This window comes from Punica granatum, chromosome 7 (assembly GCF_007655135.1).
Source record: "Punica granatum isolate Tunisia-2019 chromosome 7, ASM765513v2, whole genome shotgun sequence".
Taxonomy (NCBI): domain Eukaryota; kingdom Viridiplantae; phylum Streptophyta; class Magnoliopsida; order Myrtales; family Lythraceae; genus Punica; species Punica granatum.
Genome location: NC_045133.1, coordinates 5,375,605 through 5,393,292, shown reverse-complemented (window position 1 = coordinate 5,393,292; position 17,688 = coordinate 5,375,605). Strand labels below are relative to the sequence as shown.

Genomic DNA, 17,688 nt, shown 5'->3' with positions numbered 1-17,688 from the left:
ACTCACCCCCTTTTTTCACTTTCTTTCACATGATAAGAAAAGCAAATTAAACTTTGGGATCAAGTATGAAAAACATCCCAAATCTCTCTATTAATGGAAGTGTCTTAAGTGTGCTTGATCTTTTTTCATTGGTCTAGATACAACTGCAAAAAGCGAATTACCCATCATTCAAGTAAAATTGCTTGAGGAGTAAATAATGTAATCCATACTAGTTTTCTATCTCATGCATTCTACGGGTTCCTATTCATTTATTCCTATACCATTCTTATTGTAATTATTTTCTTTTTGAAACAAAAATTATCTGATTAAAAATAATAAAAATATTCAATTATTAATTATAATTTTAAATATTTATCTTAGCATTTTTAGTTAGAAATTAGAGTAAGTTAATTACTTTTTTGCCACATAACAAGTTAATTATTATAATAATATTTTGAAACTATTTATTTCAATTGATATGCATTATCATATATTTTTTTTAAATTATCAATATAGATTGACATATACTAAGTTTAGTAATTAGAATAAAACTTCATTTTGCTCTTTTATTAAACAATATGTATGAGATTCTTATTTTTAAAATTTTATTTTTTTATTGCTTTTATGAGTTTAAACTTATAGCGCTATATCGTAATATTTTTCATATATAAGACAATAAACTTTTTGAAAATTATATTTTTATATATGAGCTTAAAACATTTATATATCATTTTCATAACAATTATTCTGAATTTTGAAAAATATATTGGCTCCTTAACACAATAAAATATTTTTGATAATTAATTTCAAGTTTCATATGATAATCAAATGATAAACATAGACTAATTTTGCATGGTTCAATATATATTTTGCCACAAGAAGTCCCAATTAGTAAGCATTATATTAAAGGGACTTGTTGTAGATGGCATCTTTATGATAAGTTCGTATATATTTACTTCATTACCCATTTTTTAAATATGAAAATTTTGTGATATTCTTGTTTAATTTTTTATATTATCATAAGTTCATAAATAATAATAATAATAATAATAATAATAATAATAATAATAATAATAATTTTAATCTTATAATAGAAATTAGGTTAACATCCAATTAAATAAATGAAAAATTCACATGATTAAATCAACTCTCTTAAACTTTTTTAAAATTTTGTTCACTACTGAGAGATCATTTATCAGAATAGGAGTCAATTTTAATTATATGACCATAAGTTCGTAGAATTAGTGATTTACTATTATTTTTTGGGAAACTTTTTTTGTAAAAAACTAATTATTTTCTTAGTGTTCTATCTTTATATTATACGTGGTTTCATCTTTTCATACATTTATTTCATTTATATTATAATCATATATATATATAATAATTTGCTTATAAAGGATCTTAAAATTATCAAAAAAATTTAAAATCCTACACAATAATCTTTGAATAATAACTTTCAACAAAACTGGACTAATTAACTTATTCAGTATCAATTTTTTAAAATTTCTCATACAAATTAGATTTATTTCATTTTTATAATAATTTTTTTTAAAATGATTTGCTTCTTAAAATCATAAAATTATCAAAAGATAGTTTAGAATTTCACACAATAATCTTTGAATAATAACCTTCTATGTAGTTTGACTAATTAACTTATTGAATATTTTTAAAAAAAATTCTCTTACAAATTAGATTTAACATTTTTATACTCAGTTTTATATATTTTAAGTTCTTTCACATGTCAATAGTTTATGGTTTAGTCCTATATATGATCAATTAATTATTTTTCAATAGAAGTTCCGTAATAATATCCAAATAAATATTTCATTGTTATATAATTATCAATTAACCATTTTAACCCTACTAACTATGACCCAATTTAATGCAAAGTAGGGTTACTATATATAATATGGATATGGATGGATGGATGGATGGATTTTCTCAAAACTCAAGTTTGAGGCACTCAAGCAATTTATAGGGGGGAAAAAACTTCTCCTCCCATCTCATCTCTTCCGGGGCTTTCTTTTTATATGTGCATGCTTTCTATCCTTTAGCTTTTAATTTCAAGTGATGTCTCCTCTAATTCTCTAAAATGCAACATAACTTTTCCATCTTTCAATTATAATTATTGCTATTGTGTTCAAACAATGTGATTATAACTTTCAGGGAATCGTAATTCCGTTAATCTCAAGAATTTTACATGAATTACGAGTAGGGCTACTGAAAAAAAAATGAAATTCAAAGAGAAAATCTGTAAAATGTTTTAATATATTCAAAATTTAAAGATACTTAAAGCTTTTAAGTAAAAGAAACTTTCACATCCGCATTTTAGAGCACATCCTATCATACCAAGTCCTTATCTTTTTCTTTTTTTTTTCAAATTAAGTTATCCTATAATTTAAGAGATAATAATACTATATATCTCATGGTTTGACACTTTTCTTAGATATATCTCATGATTTAAAAATTACCTAAAAATACACATGATTTGCATGTTATTCCAAATCTATCACGGTGTCACTTTTTCCGTCAATAATTGACGAAGTTGCTGACGTGGCTCGTGGATGTAGCGTGGGCCCATCCTTGCCACGTTAGCAACTCCATCAAACAATGATGGAAAAAGTGACGCTGTGATAGATCTAAAACATGTAAACCCTTGCCTGTTTAGGTAACTTTCAAATCATGAAATAGCTTTAAGAAAAGTATCAAAACATGGATATATAGTATTAAAATCTCTAATTTTAATATGAATTTAAAATTTTTCTAATAATATCTAATTAAAAAATTTTAATTGAACCCACTGGGTTCCTAGATCTGCCACCGTAAAGATTGCTGGCGATGACTGAGATTGTAGGGATTTTATGGATCGAGGACCATCTCCTCCCCTACTCACTACTCATTAGGATTCATTAGGGCTCACATTCACTACCCATTAGATTCAACTTAGGCATATTTTTGCCTATTTCTTTCTGATGTCGCTTAAGTCGGACTATCCCTCCAATATTTCTTGAACTTATAATTTTCATTAGATTTTCGTATCTTTTTTCTAAAATAATAATACAATCTTCATTATTTTCGAGAAAAAGGGAAATAATCTATGTCTCTGTCATGGAACGGCATATTATCCCCTGAAGAGTCTAGAATTGGACCTCCTTTCGTTTCCCGTCTTTCAACTATGTGATGCCACATATCGACCGACTACATCATAGACTTTCAATATGCATTTGATAATAGATGTGAATCTACAAAAGAAGTAAATGTTGTTCACGACACCTAATTATCGTAACAGCTATCTGATCGGTAGAAGCCAAGGCGCAAGGCATAACATTAAAAAGCAAAGTTATCTAGACATATGTTTCCAGACATCCTAATATCATACCATCCTCTATTGATCCAACCATGTCGCCTGCTCAAGGCCATGGACGACCGACCTCTTGAGTTCCCTAGGACAGCTCAAGATCGTGGATTGTTAACCAATCCAAGCACCGATTAATGTACGGCTCCAAGAAAAGAAACCAAACTCTTTTTATAGAAAACACAATCACCACACCCATACAATGCACGTTTAATTCATCCTTTAGATAATCATGATTTAACGAAACTTCCAACAACCGGAATTGGTTTTTGACGTAGAGCTTCTACGGTCATTTTTTACGTTGTGGTAATTATTTAGAGCTTGCAAGTGGTTGGATCATATAGATGGGCTGGGGGAGCAGTGAATCTAGGAACTTCCTCTTGTTAGAGAACACGTGGATATCGCTGACAAGCATATGAGATATCCGACATCATCTTCTCCTGTCCAACGACACTCCGAGTCCTACTCAGCAGCAACTCCCTCCATAATGTTGCAGAAGCAGATTTCTTCATTATTCTCTCTGCTTCTTAAATTGTAGAATATCACCATAAAAGCTTGCAACTTTATTAAACAATGTTCTATCTCCACACTCCATTCCCACTCTCCTCGGTGCCCCTTCATCTTCTTCACGCAATTCCTCCACCAGGTCATACTCATCCAATGATTGGCTCGTCTTTTTTTTTTTTTCAAATGCTTTTTTTTATTGGCAATGATAAAAATGCTACCTTTACTGCACTGGTTTATGTCCCTGAAGCCCCATTTTCTTGCTCTGCAGAATCGCAATGTTTTCCTCCAAGTCTCTCTCTCCTCTACCCCAACATCTTATTGTGGTCTCTCTCTCTCTCTCTCTGTTATGCCCCTGCCTGTAACACCTCATTTTCTGCAAGTTAATTGGTGAGCTAATGGGTATTGGTGCGTCCAATTGTGAGCAGGTGGGTTGTGGGTCGGTCTTTCCCAGCTATATCTTAGCTTATTGCTGTCAATACTTTAGCTTGTGTTAATTCGGTGTCGGTTTTGGATAGTTTTTTTTCGGCTATAAAGGAGGCCCAAGGCCTAGTACAATGAAAGAGAAATTCTAAATAACTAATGAAGGGGCACGGTAGTCCCACTAGGTATCGAAACTGTGATCTCTAGTCAACGGGCGAGGACGTGCGCCAGCTAGAACCTTTTTTTGATCGTTTTGGATAGCTTTAGCTTAGATATTGTATGTCATCTTGTAGGATTGCTTATTCGCGTTGTGTCGTGTTTCAGGTTTTGTGCCAGTAACTTCACATTCTGTCCTCACAAATCGGGCCATCTTATGTGCTCCGGTCGAATGTTTCTATGCTATTTCTTGATTTGCCCTCTCTGATATTTTGAGTTAATGATCAATTTAGCAACGGAAATTAGAGCCATCTATCATTTTTGTCTGTTTAGAAACCGTTCATATTTCCCATTGGATTTTCTCAGGTTCAACTTTCAAGGAGGTGGAAATGCGGCCAAGGCCTTGACTTGTGCGGCTCGTTTGGGTTTAAACCCAAGACTCATTTTGAAGGTCGTATCTTCTGCTCAGTAGAACTCTCTTCTTCTTGCTGGTTTTATTGGAAGCCCCAAGAATGAATGCAAACTTTGCTCTTTGCTGCAAAGTTTTGACTTTTGGCGTATTTGTGTGCTGCTTGCTAGGTTGCTGATGATGCACAAGGAAAGAGTACCTTGGAAGAACTAGAAGCTGATGGTGTAGCTACTTCCTTCTTCATGGTAGGCCTCGGATGTGAGACCTGACATTTTTATTTCTAATAGCATACATATATTTATGCTTACATATATATCTATATATGCTGAAGTTAAAAAAAAAAAAAACAGAGAGAGAGAGAAAGATGTGGTGGCATAGACTCCACGTGGCCCAAAATCCCCCCCTAAGCAATCCCTTCCACCGCCTCAGCTTGTCCTCTACATAAAAAGAAAATGAAACAAAGAGAAGAAGATGGGGGCACGGGGGAGAAACACAGAGAGAGAGAGAGAGAGAGAGAGAGAGAGAGAGAGGACGGGCGATAGAGTGGTAGAGAGGGTGACAAGGAGCTCGAGATGAAACTCATGCAAGAGAGGGCCGAGCTTCAGCTCTGTTCACAAGACGAAGAACAGAGCAGACCAGACCAGAGAGTCGGGGAGAGAGGAGGACAATACGTCTTGAGCTCTTGAATTGTAAGTTGAATCTCCTAACCGTAGATACTCTTATTCACTATGTTTAGATGTTAATTTGGCCTCGTTCTCCATTTGAGTTCAGTCTAGAGTTCCGATTAGTGATGTGGAAATTGATGTGGGTTTGTTGTTTATGGCTTAGATATCTCTATTAATCAGGTTTACAAGCAAATTAAGGTTTAATTTCATTGATTTCAGCTTAGTTAAGTTCTGGTCAATTGATCGAATAACTCGACGAATGAAATGTCAATGGGTTGGCTAAGGTTCTGGTTATTGATATTGAATTGTTCGGTTTCTCCAATTTCTATTGGATAAACCGTTTAATTGATTGAGATATATTTTTGTCTTGGGTGCTATATTAAGAAATTTTGTGGTGCTTTGTTGTGTCCTCCTATCATTGGGCTATTTCGATATTACATATTGTCTTGTTTGCTAAGGAGAAAGATCTCTTGACTTAGGCTTTAATTATACTAGTATTTTATTACCTAAGAGGATTGTTTAGGGTGAATATGACGAAGTTGATTGGCCATAGCGAAGCCGAATTTCAGTTTGCCTTGAAATCTGATGAGAATAGACTGAATTGAGTTATATATTTTGATGTGTTACTATGTTGGGATATGAACCTGGTTTGGTGAGGTTATTGAGGAGAAATTTGCTATTGTTTGAAATATTTGAAATCGGGTTATTATCAGTTGCTTTTATTGTTTGAGTTGCTTATGTGAAATTGATTTTCTTAGAAAATGGCTTCAGTATTGTCTGAATGAATTGTCAGATAGGAATTTTGTTTAGTGGATGACTTAGGGAGATATACAAACTAGCTGATGTGTATTGAGCATTGTAAGAGTAAATATTATTGGTTGGTTTTATTTCCTATTGGATTCATTGAACTGTCCCGTCAGTGCTGATCTAAACATTTCGTTTAGGTTGAATGGTATTACTCTATCGATTATCAGTTAGCCCTCTCGATTTATGTTGCTTTGTTGAAGTTGGTGGAAGGTAAACTGAAAGTTTCTTTTGTTGTTTGCCTTGTTAGATGATTCGGAGGAACATGGGTAGACTTATATTGCGTAATTTCAAAGTATAATTTTTGGTCTTTGCTCCAAATGAAAAGAAGTTGTCTTTAATAGAATTTTTATGATGAATTTAGTCCTTTATTGATTGAATTATCCTATTAACGATCAATGTGAAATCATCTGTTTATTTACTTAAACAATGTGTCAAATGGAGATTATTTTAAGTGGTGTTTGAACAAAGATGAGAGAGTTATAAGACATAATGAATATGACATAAATAACTTTGCATTGTATTGAGACAATTGGCGGTAAAGAAGTTCGTGGGAGGTATTAGAAGCCCTGTAATGGTGTTATTGTCACGACCCGAAATTTCGATAGAACTTTTCCTAAATTTCATCGAATCCATTATCACATAAAAACTTTTCACATAAAAACTTACTTCTCATAAATTTCCAAAGTATATAACCAATCCATCAACTCTGATAGGTATATACACTTTTCCGGAGATTTCTTTTTCGCTCTCACATCAGTAATACAACTAAACAAAATCTTCAGGTCGTAATATTCTAAAGTTCATTCTATACAAAAATGATATCTATCAATAACTAAGGTTCCTACCTAGTCCTCCAAGCTGATCCCCGATATCAAAAAGTGGTTTCTCCGCGCAATCGGAAGCTTATTTGGAAAAATGTATGCAGGGTGTGAGCTGCATCTCAGTGAGCACTAAATTCCAAAGCAAAATGAATTATATTAAGAGATAAATATATTTTAGACAACCAAATATTCCTATAGATAGTAGTAGCATAACCAAGTTTATCAATTAATTCACCAACACGACATATTAGACAATACGTAAAAATGATTACTAAGTTCATTCAGCAACAATCAATTGCCCTTATAACCATATAAAACTATTATTAGAATTAACATTTAACCCAACATCATCTTGCGCTCATATCCTAACTAAATCAAATTAGCAACAACACATTTACAGACAATCATAACAATCATCACATTTACAGCAATCCAACCAAACAAACAATATACAACACAACCAAATCAATATAGCCATAGGGTTGCATTTCCTCGCAACAGAGTTATGACGGTACCGTGACTCCGCACATCTCGCTCATACCATTCTCAACTTCCAATATCCACATCTCATAAGTGGGGGCCGCCTATTAACCTCTGGCGGTAAGAGTTGACCTCAATTTGTATTCCGCCGAGTCTTAGCGGCCGATCAGGCCCCTGTTTATATTCCGCCGAGTCCAGCGGCCGATCATGCCCCAATCTATATTCCGCCGGGTCCAGCGACCGATCAGGCCCTATTTGTATTCCACTGGGTCCAACGGCCGATCTGGCCTATTTTGTAACCCGCCGGGTCCAGCGGTCCCATGGCTATAGTCAAACAACAATCACAAGTACAGTCAACTGCAGCCATGCCATCACACATCATAAGCCCACACCAAATCCTTATTCCCAAATTATCACAGTTCCGTATACACAAACACAACCACAATCATTTTCCAATTGAATCACATTATCATCATATTTTTCTTACGTAAGCCGCATACTCAATCACATTGCATATCCCAAATCAAGGTGAAACATAAAAGGCCATATTTCTCAGATCCTTTCCCACAACATTGCAAGACCGATTCCTTAATCTAACTATCACTATATTCGTCTTAAATAATTTATATAATTATAACACATAATTTCACAAGGAAATAGAGTATTCATATAACATACTATAATTATATATATCATTTCACAATGGAATGAGTACTCACCGACAACTCCAAGAAATATAGCTCATTGGATCGAACCTTTTGAGTGCTAGGATTCAATCTCCTCAATCCCTATTAGTTGCAAGTATAACAAGAAATCATATCATATATCATATCAATTACATCCATGTATATATCTCATACCTAACCATTTGCAGTTCTCAAGAGAAGAGAAAGATTCAAACCCATTTACTCTTAAATTCTAGATACTCATGCAGCTATAATGGTCGACCAGATAATCAATACTAAGATCAACCAACCAAAGGTATGTTAAGGTGGCAAGTTCTTCTTGATAAACTTGACAGCCCAATCCTTGTAACTCAACATACTGAAATCCTATATACTCACACAAGGTAGAGGATAAGTCATAAGCTTAGAAACTTAATACAATCAGCTTCTTCTAGTCGTTCTACCCCCATTCCATATTCTTTACTTCTCATCAGTATTCTTTCGACAATAATAAGAACCAATCAGTAACTGATTTATCTTATTCCTCAAATCATCATTTTAACTTTACAATTTCAAACAAGTAGTTACGTAGATTAATTTGCTATGGCAGTTAGGTTAAAATATATATATATATATATATATATATATATCTACCATCAAGTCCAATAAATCACTCCCATGCTATTAAACCACCGATTAACAACCTCCAACTTAATAACGTAACCAACATTATCCAATTCTATCGCAGCAAAGGAAAGCTAAATAACTTGACAAAGCTCAGGTTATATTAGTAACTTAACCACCATCGGAAATCCTAAAATCAACTATTAAACCAGCTTCCTCAACTCAGCACCTAAATTATCAATATCCAAACCAAATTAAAGCCCAACTCCTGTCTTAAGCGTTAACTACAAGAAAAGATACACGATCCACCAATCAGACCCTCCTAGTTGACAAGGCAATCAACAATTACGAAAATTTACCAAAATCGAGAGTTAAATTCAGTGAATGAAAGAAAGGATTCGCAAGCCAAAGAGAAGCTTCTTAGAATCTCTAGATTCGGTTGATCCTAAATAAGGCCTGATCAAGGAATCTATGTAGAACAAGGAATAAACTACCAGTCAATTCCAGAAGGCATGAGGATTCACTAAATCGGAAGAATCTAATCCAATTACCAACAGATTGGGAGATTGTATTCAACATAAGCTTCTTGTAAGCTCTAGGCCCCGTTTTACCCTCACAAAGCTTGATCAAACTAAATAAATTAAAAATAAATCGGAAGGGAAAGCTGAAGTTTGGGAAGTGTAGAAACGCAGAATTGATCAGAGCCTCCACGAGAAAGAATAAAATCTTCATCCACCATCAACAACAATCCAACTCGGAACCTACGAATTTTCCTCGACCTATCCTTCCTCTTCTTCTTCTGGACCCTTTTGCATACACCGAGCAAAGGAAAGAATGAAAATTTCATAACACATACCTGAAATTGGTCGACAACTGAACCACCAACCAAAAGTCGAGCTCTTCCTTGCCATCTCGACTCTTCTCTCGCTCTCTCTCTCTCTCTCTCTCTCTGTCTTTGCTCTGTTTTTCTTCTTCGGTTCCAGCCACAGGGAATAAGGCAGAGCAAAAACGCAAGAATGAAAAAGAAAGAGTACAATTGGAATTGAAAAAGAATGGCGGTGGAAATTGGTGTGCTGGGGGGACGAGAAGGGAAGAATGTCTGGCCACATGGGGCCCTTGAAACCTCCCTTTCCTCTTTTTTCTTTATTTTTTTTTTCTGATGCTCAGCATTGGTACGTAGCAAATATATGTATATATGTGTATAAACATGTAAGTAAATGTATGTGTGTGTACTAATTGACATTAAAAAAAATTGGATCTCACAGTTATGTTAATTATTCTTTAAATTTATGTTTGCAAATCATAGGGATCGAGGAGACTGAATACTTGGACTTTGAAGGTGCAACCCAGTGAGCTATTTTCTTGGAGTTGTCGGTGAGTACTCTATTTTTTTGTGAAATGATGTATTATAGTTATCTAAAATATTTAAGAAGAATATTGTGATAGTTAGAGATTAAGAAATGGTCTTGCTAGGTTGTGTGAAATGATTTGAGAAATATTGCCCTCTTACGTTTCATGATGACTTGAGATATGCGGTGTGATTGTGTATATTGATTGTGTATGAGATATATAATGATATTGTGATAATTTGAGAATAAGAATTTAATATAGATAAATGGGGCGAGATGACATGGTTGCAATTGATTATACTTGTAATATTACTGTTTATAGCCATGGGACCACTGATCCGACAGTATATAAATAGGACGCTTAGACCGCTGATCCGGCGGGATACAAAAAGAGACGTCTAGACCGCTGATCCGACGAGATACAAAAAGGGACGTCTAGACTCCTACTACCGGAGGATAATGGGCAGCCCTCGTTTATGAGAAATTAAATGAGGAAATTTATGGATATGAGTGCGGGGTCACGGTACCGTCACAACTCTGTTGCGAGAAAATGCAACCTTATGGCTATATTGTTTGTCTTGTCTGATTGCTGGAGATGTGATGATTGTTGAAATTATCCGAGGTTGCTCCGTGAAAATTGTGTTGTTGCTGAAACTTGATTTGTTAAGTGATTGTGTAATGACTTTTTATGAAACGCTAAATGAATGGATATTTGGTATTTATGTGTTATTAGATATTAGAGGAATGGTTAGAAAAGTTGTGTGTATTTGTTAGTAGGACTTCAATTTAGTTACTATATTGGATAAAATTATTATTTTTATATAATATGTATAAATATATACCGTATGTGTGTGCGAGAGAGCAAATAGTTGGATTGGTTTTGATTGTATTGTTTATTTGAATATTTGGTTGTTAGCAATTAAATATTTATTTAATAATGATTAATTTTGCTTTGGAATATAGTACTCACTGAGATGTAACTCACACCCTGCGTATAATTTTCCAGATAAGCTTCTAGTTGTGTGGAAGAACCACTTTTTGATGTCGGGGATCAGCTAGGAGGACTAGGTAGGAACCTTAGTTATTTGATAGATATTGTTTTTGTATAGAATGGATTTGAAAATATTATGACCTGAAAGTTTTGTTTAGTTGGATTACTGATGTGGGTGTGAAAAAGTAATATCTTGTGAAGTGTATATATATATTAGAGTTTGCTGGATTTGTTATATATTTTGGGAGTTTATGGAAAGCAAGTTTTTATATGACTAATGTATGTGATAATGGATATCGAGATAATATAGGGAAAATTCTGACAAAATTTTCGGTTCGGGACATCGGATTTCAAAGGAATGGATTTCTGCGGAAGTCATTACCCATTCTAATAGTTTCAATCAAATAGCTACCATGATCTGCACCTTTTGCTTAAAGAATTTTGTTATTATTTTTTTATGTGGTAATGAAGAGGAATTCTTCGTAGAATGGGAGATTTCAAATTTTGTCGGATGTGGTTGCCTTGTTCCAGGTCGCCAAGGAGGGTAATTCACCATTTACCTATATCATTGTTGACAATGAAAAGTGAGCAGGTTTTTCTTATAACCTCTCTGTTTCTCATCTGATTATCTTTTCATCCGTGCATGAGCCTGTCCGATGCCTTCAACTAATGTGTCAAATTCCTTTAATGGGAAATGTTGCTTGCCAGTTTACCTTCTTTTAGGAATTTAAGTGCTTTGAATATTAAAATTGAAATGATGTTCAATTCAGTTTTCAGCTGAATTTCCATGGTCCGCTCGAAAATGCCAACACTGATTGTCTTCACTTCCTAATCAGGAAAACAAGAACCTGTATACATACCCCTGGATATTCTCCCATGATACCAACTGACCTTTCTCCGTCAAGTCTGCTATCTGCACCCGAAGAGACAAAGGGTTGTCTACTTTGATGGAAGGTTGCATGAAACTGCTTTAATTGTAGCTCAAGAGGAAATCACATTATAACTGATTCCCATTTAACTTGGTAATTTTGTTAGTTGTAGACCTACTTTTATGGAGTCATGTGGATGATAGAATGATATGTTAATTTGCAATATTTGAGCTATAACGATTGATACATAATCTTAAGAATCAGATCGTGTTTTCTACGAAACTTAAGTTGGGTGAGTATTCGTGGTCTCTTTAATATGCGGGAGTAGTGCTTTTTCCTCGCTTCACTTATGGGTATAGAAAACCTTCATCATCTGAACTTTGTGGGAAGTAAGCAGCATTGTGTTTCTGGGAGAGCAGGCCACTCGCAGGAATATACTGATACTAATGGATACAGAAAGGATAAGAGAAGGTTTGGACAGCCTTCTCCACTTAGCTGGCAAGCTAATAAATCTTTCATTGATCACGTATCATCCATAAAATGCTTTTTGAGAAGAAACCTGTCTCTATAGTTCGATATGTCCCCCTTTCAACTATAGCCTTTTGAAACAAATGTCTCTTTTGGATATTTCTTATTTTACAGGAGTGGACTCGAGCTCCATCTATTGCAAGCTCGTTTGTTTCTATGATGATTAGACTGCCAAAACTGAAATTCGCCATCGTTACCTTGGGCAAAGAAAGGATGCGTAATGCTAAAGAGGAGTAGTGATGGTGAGTTTAATTGCTCAATTATGCCCTTTCTCCTGAGTAGGTATGATGTGCAAGTATTTATCAGACCATACAAGCTATTTACACAATAAAGAATTGAATTTTCCCTTTTGTTTCAATTACAGTCCGTCATTGAGCAGAAGAAGCTGATGTGGACAGCTTGCTGGAAATTCTGAAACAGCAGAAAGATGATAGACCATTCCAACATGTGTTGAATCGGTATATTAGTAGTTTGATTTTTTTAACTTTTTATTGCTTTACCTCTTTATGATGCCCAAGTATCTTTACTACTATACCAATGATATTTCTTTTCCTCCTTTCTTAATTTCTTTAGTCGGTGACAAAGTTAAGAGCTGACGGGATAGGGACCGTAAGCGGAAGGTTACTATTGGGAACAACTGAGAAAATTCCGCCAACAGAACTCGTTGATACAGCCGGTGCAGGGGATGCATTTATAGGCGCTACTCCATATGGTGATCCTTTCATTATTTTCGTAGAAAGTTCTTGCCGCTTTAGTTGAATGAGCTAAGAAGTCATGAGTTCTTCAGACTCTTGCGAAATAATTAGATGTCATGAATTAATCCTTTTTCCTTGGCTAACTGTTGGTCCAGTAGACATTCTGCTAAAATACAATTCCTGCAGAAGAGGCGAAGTCTAAAGGTAGAGGGAAAGAATGTCTGTAAACTGGTTTTTGCTAATATGTATGGTGTGGCTGCTGTACCACTGAATTCTTAGATCCAAACAATCCATCGTTGTTTGTGAGCAGCTGTAGCATTGGGCAAAAGGAAAAAGGAAAACCAAAAGACAAGGTAAACCCTAACCATTTTCTTAGGTTTGTTTTGCCAGGATGACCTGAGTCCCCATCAGGCTTGGTATTGAATATTGAAATTGTTAAATTCTAGAGGCAACTAGAACCATCTACTTTAAAAGGTTAACCTTATCCAAATCCGCCGTAGTTTATTATTTATTCATCACTTCAAAAATTTGAAATAGATTTATGTTCCTTTGTGCTTTTCGGCAAGAAACTTAATCGAACTGGCTTTTCAACCATTCAAGTTGACTAAAAGAGCCCTGAAAGCATAACTAAAACCAGAACTAAGCAGAGGGAGACTCGTGATCATCACGAGTCTGGGCAATTCTCTATTGCAAATGCCTGGCAGTGTCTTAGATCGAGAGGCCCTAAAGTGGAATGGGGAAGTGCAATATGGTTTGATGGACATTTTCCTCGCTCTTCTTTTATTAGCTGGCTTAGTGTTCATAATAAACTAGCTACTAAAGACCGGCTATCAAAATGGGGGATTCAGCTTGCGTCAACTGAGTGCGAATTTTGCAGTATGCAGAGGGAGACTCGTGATCATCTCTTTTTTAAATGTCTTGTTACCCAAGGAATTTGGAAAAGTTTGCTAGCTCGAATCGGTTTGCACCGAACTACGGTGAGTTGGAATACGGAAATCAACTGGATTGCTTCCCTTCGAGGGAAGAAGCTTGATGTCATTTGCCTCAAGCTTCTTTGGACTCACTACATATACTGTACATGGCGAGAGAGGAATGTCAGAATTTACCAAAAGCATATCTCTCCTCCAGCGGCAATAGTTCAGGAGGTCTTTGCAGATGTGAAAGCGAAGCTGAGTGTTTACCCCCGTCTCTCACAAAAAATTGTAAATGCTACGTTAGTCGGTCACATGTTTAACTCTTCTGATTTTGTTCACAACTAATTAGTTCCCTTTTGGGGTAGAGTTTGGGGCTTAGTCTCTAACGTTGTACTGGGTTAATGGCCTCTGATGTAATTACTTTTGTTTAATGAAATTCGCCATTCATCCAAAAAAAAACCAGAACTAAGCAAAAGACTGGTTCTCTTACGTTCCGCTTATCCGGGGATAATCCAATTTCGCCTGAACCCGAAAATAGAGTTCTGTACAGTTCAATTTAAAAGACCAAACAGAACTGAACCATGCCCACCTCTATAATGAGGCTCCTTTTAAGGATTCTCCCTATAGCACGAGGATAATTCATGCCTTTTGCTTAAAAGTTATAATTATTCGTGTACTTGAAAGTCTCTACATTAAATTTTTGAGGTTATGAGTACCCAATACCTTATCCTGCTTGTAATCTCAGGCGAATTTAGCTTTAGCAGTGTTTCTCAAAAACTATCAATTAAATGTATTGCTTGATATTGGTTTTCTTCTCGTTTTTGTTATTCATAATCTTGAAAGGATGCTGCCCTTTGCTGCTCAAGTCGTGAGTCCTGCAATTCTATAAACTGAAGGTTTCAACAAGACGAATTTTTCAGTTTGTAATTTCTTTGATCTCTTTGTTCTTTGCTGGTTTCAGGCAGCTGCAAACTGCCGAGCTCTGGGGGCTCAGACTAGTCTCCCATACCGCACAGATCCATGCCTCGCACCTTTCCTAAGTTAAACAAAAGAGACCCGAAAATGGTCTTTTTGGACAAGCAAGGAAGAAAGATCGAGGAAGTCGGGACAGGCGACTAAAATATGGTTCATGAAGTCTTTGGTACCTTATCATGATATTGATTCCTCTGCTTTTATTACACAAGAACAAAACAAAATTAGTGGAACTCGGTTGGTGATCAGTTGTCTCTTTTCTTTCTTTTATTATTCCCCTGATTAGACTGGAAGATGAGAATCTGCATATTTTAGGTGGACATGATATTATGAAGGGAAAAAAATAATGATAAGAAAAACTCTAGTCTAAACCTAATGGATCGGCCCCGTGGTTAAATGGCGTAACTCCTTTGGTAAAAACTCAAGTTCAAGCGACCACATAGTAATGCATGTCTCAACTGCTGCACAGCCTGACGTTAGCAGAGTGTTTACGTGGGCTGTTGGGATTATTTGGGCGAAACACAAATACCCGTGTTAATTCTCTTAATTCAATCCTCAAAGTAGACCAGCAGAACTCAATTTAGAGAGAATGAGAGAATGCAGATTTGACAAAGAGAAGGAAAACTGTCTACTGTTGAAAAACTTCAATACAATGCTCTAAAGAAAATCAGTTAAAGCTTAAACATAAAGCTGAAAAATAACTGCACCTAACGTGCAAAAACTAAGCACCTAAACACCAGTTAACTGACTCCTTAAAAATAGCAACTAAGAAACAAACAAAACTGACATTTGATTAACAAAGACAAAAGCAGCTCTGATGCATTTATCTCCAACACTCCTCCTTGGATCAGTTGCTGCTGCACACACTAATCTTCTCCCTTAGAAACTCAAATCTCTCAACATGAAATGACTTGGTAAAGATGTCTGCAAGCTGCTCATCAGTTCTGCAGTATACAAGCTTCACTTCACCATTTTGTTGCACTTCTCTGAGAAAGTAATACTTCACCTTAAAGTGCTTTGTCCTTCCATGAAAAATAGGATTATGAGAGATAGCTAAAGTAGTTTGATTGTCCACGTATACTTCAATTCCTTCCTTTGAACTCAAATGCAAATCCTGCATCAACTTCCTTAACCAAAGTGCTTGATTGGCTGCTGCTGTTGCTGCTATGAACTCAGCTTCAGCAGTGGATTGAGCAACTATTTCCTGCTTCTTTGAACACCAGGAAAAACATGTTGAACCGAGATTGAAACAGTAACCAGAAGGGCTTTTCATGTCATCGACACTTCCTGCCCAATTACTGTCTGAAAAACCAGACAACTTCAACTCCTTACTCTTTGGGAACTTAACTCCATGACAAGATGTCCCCTTCAAATACCTTAGGACCCTCTTTGCAGCAATCATGTGAGATTCTTTTGCACAGTTCAAGAATCTTGACATAACACTTACCACATACAGAATGTATGGTCTGGTTGTTGTTAGGCACATGAGACAGCCAACCAAACTCCTATACTATGCTTCATCAGTTGGTTCTGTTCCATCCTCCTTTTGCAACTTCTCTTTGTAACCCGTAGGAGTCTTCACGCTTCTACACTCCTCCATATTAAATCTCTTTAAAATCTCCTTCAGATACCTTCTTTGACAGATGAAGATTTCTCCCTGAGTCTGCTTTATCTCCATGCCTAGAAAGTAGGCCATTACTCCAAGGTCTGTCATCTCAAAGACCTTCATCAGATCTTGCTTCAACTCTCTGATTAGAACTTCATCATTTCCTGTCACAAGCGGGTCATCCACATATAAAGAGATCACAATCTCACTGCTACAAGCCTTCTTCACATATAGAGTAAACTCACTCAAACTTCTTTGAAAGCCCAAGTTTCTCATATACTCATCCCTTTTACTATACCAGGCTTTGGGAGCTTGCTTCAAACCATACAGTGCCTTCTTCAACTTGTACACTTTGTCTTCCTGATTCTTGACCCAAAAACCTTCAGTTTGCTCAACATAAATTTCTTCTTCAAGCACACCATTAAGGAATGCAGACTTAACATCCAGCTGGTATACTTTCCAGCTCTTCTCTGATGCAACTGCAATTAATAATCTGATGGTGTCAAGTCTGGCCACAGGAGCAAAAGTCTCTGAGTAGTCTACTCCCCAAACCTGTGCATAGCCTTTTACCACAAGCCTGGCCTTATACTTGTTGATAGAACCATCAGAATTTAATTTGGTCCTGTACACCCATTTCACTCCTATGACCTTCCTGTCTTGAGGTCTATCAACCAACTCCCAGGTCTGGTTCTTTTCTATCATGCCCAGCTCCTCCTTTATTACAACCATCCACTTCTGATCTGCTCTTGCATCTTCAAAACATGATGGCTCGAGCACTGCAACATTGCATCTTTCATATATCTCAGGCAGTGGTCTGGTGCCCCTTGCTGGATAATCATCAACATAGTCTTCTATCTCTACCATTTTCTCACTTGA

The 17,688-nt window shown here is 35.8% G+C and overlaps 1 long non-coding RNA gene across 24 annotated transcripts; it reads left to right on the top strand.

The window, feature by feature from the left end:
- Nucleotides 1–3,825: 3,825 nt before the first annotated feature.
- On the top strand, nt 3,826–14,506 carry LOC116213907. 24 transcript variants are annotated; one of them, XR_004158151.1, is made up of 12 exons: nt 3,828–3,980; nt 4,110–4,266; nt 4,784–4,868; nt 4,997–5,071; nt 5,177–5,515; nt 10,195–10,262; nt 11,244–11,305; nt 11,760–11,812; nt 12,065–12,568; nt 12,740–12,867; nt 12,990–13,083; nt 13,199–13,629. It is a non-coding gene; the product is annotated as an uncharacterized LOC116213907 (long non-coding RNA). The 24 variants fall into 24 exon arrangements; XR_004158152.1 differs by adding an exon at nt 14,198–14,506 and having other exon boundaries at nt 3,829–3,980; nt 4,997–5,515; nt 13,199–13,673; XR_004158150.1 differs by having other exon boundaries at nt 3,826–3,980; nt 4,586–4,868; nt 4,997–5,515.
- The last annotated feature ends 3,182 nt before the right edge of the window (nt 14,507–17,688 follow it).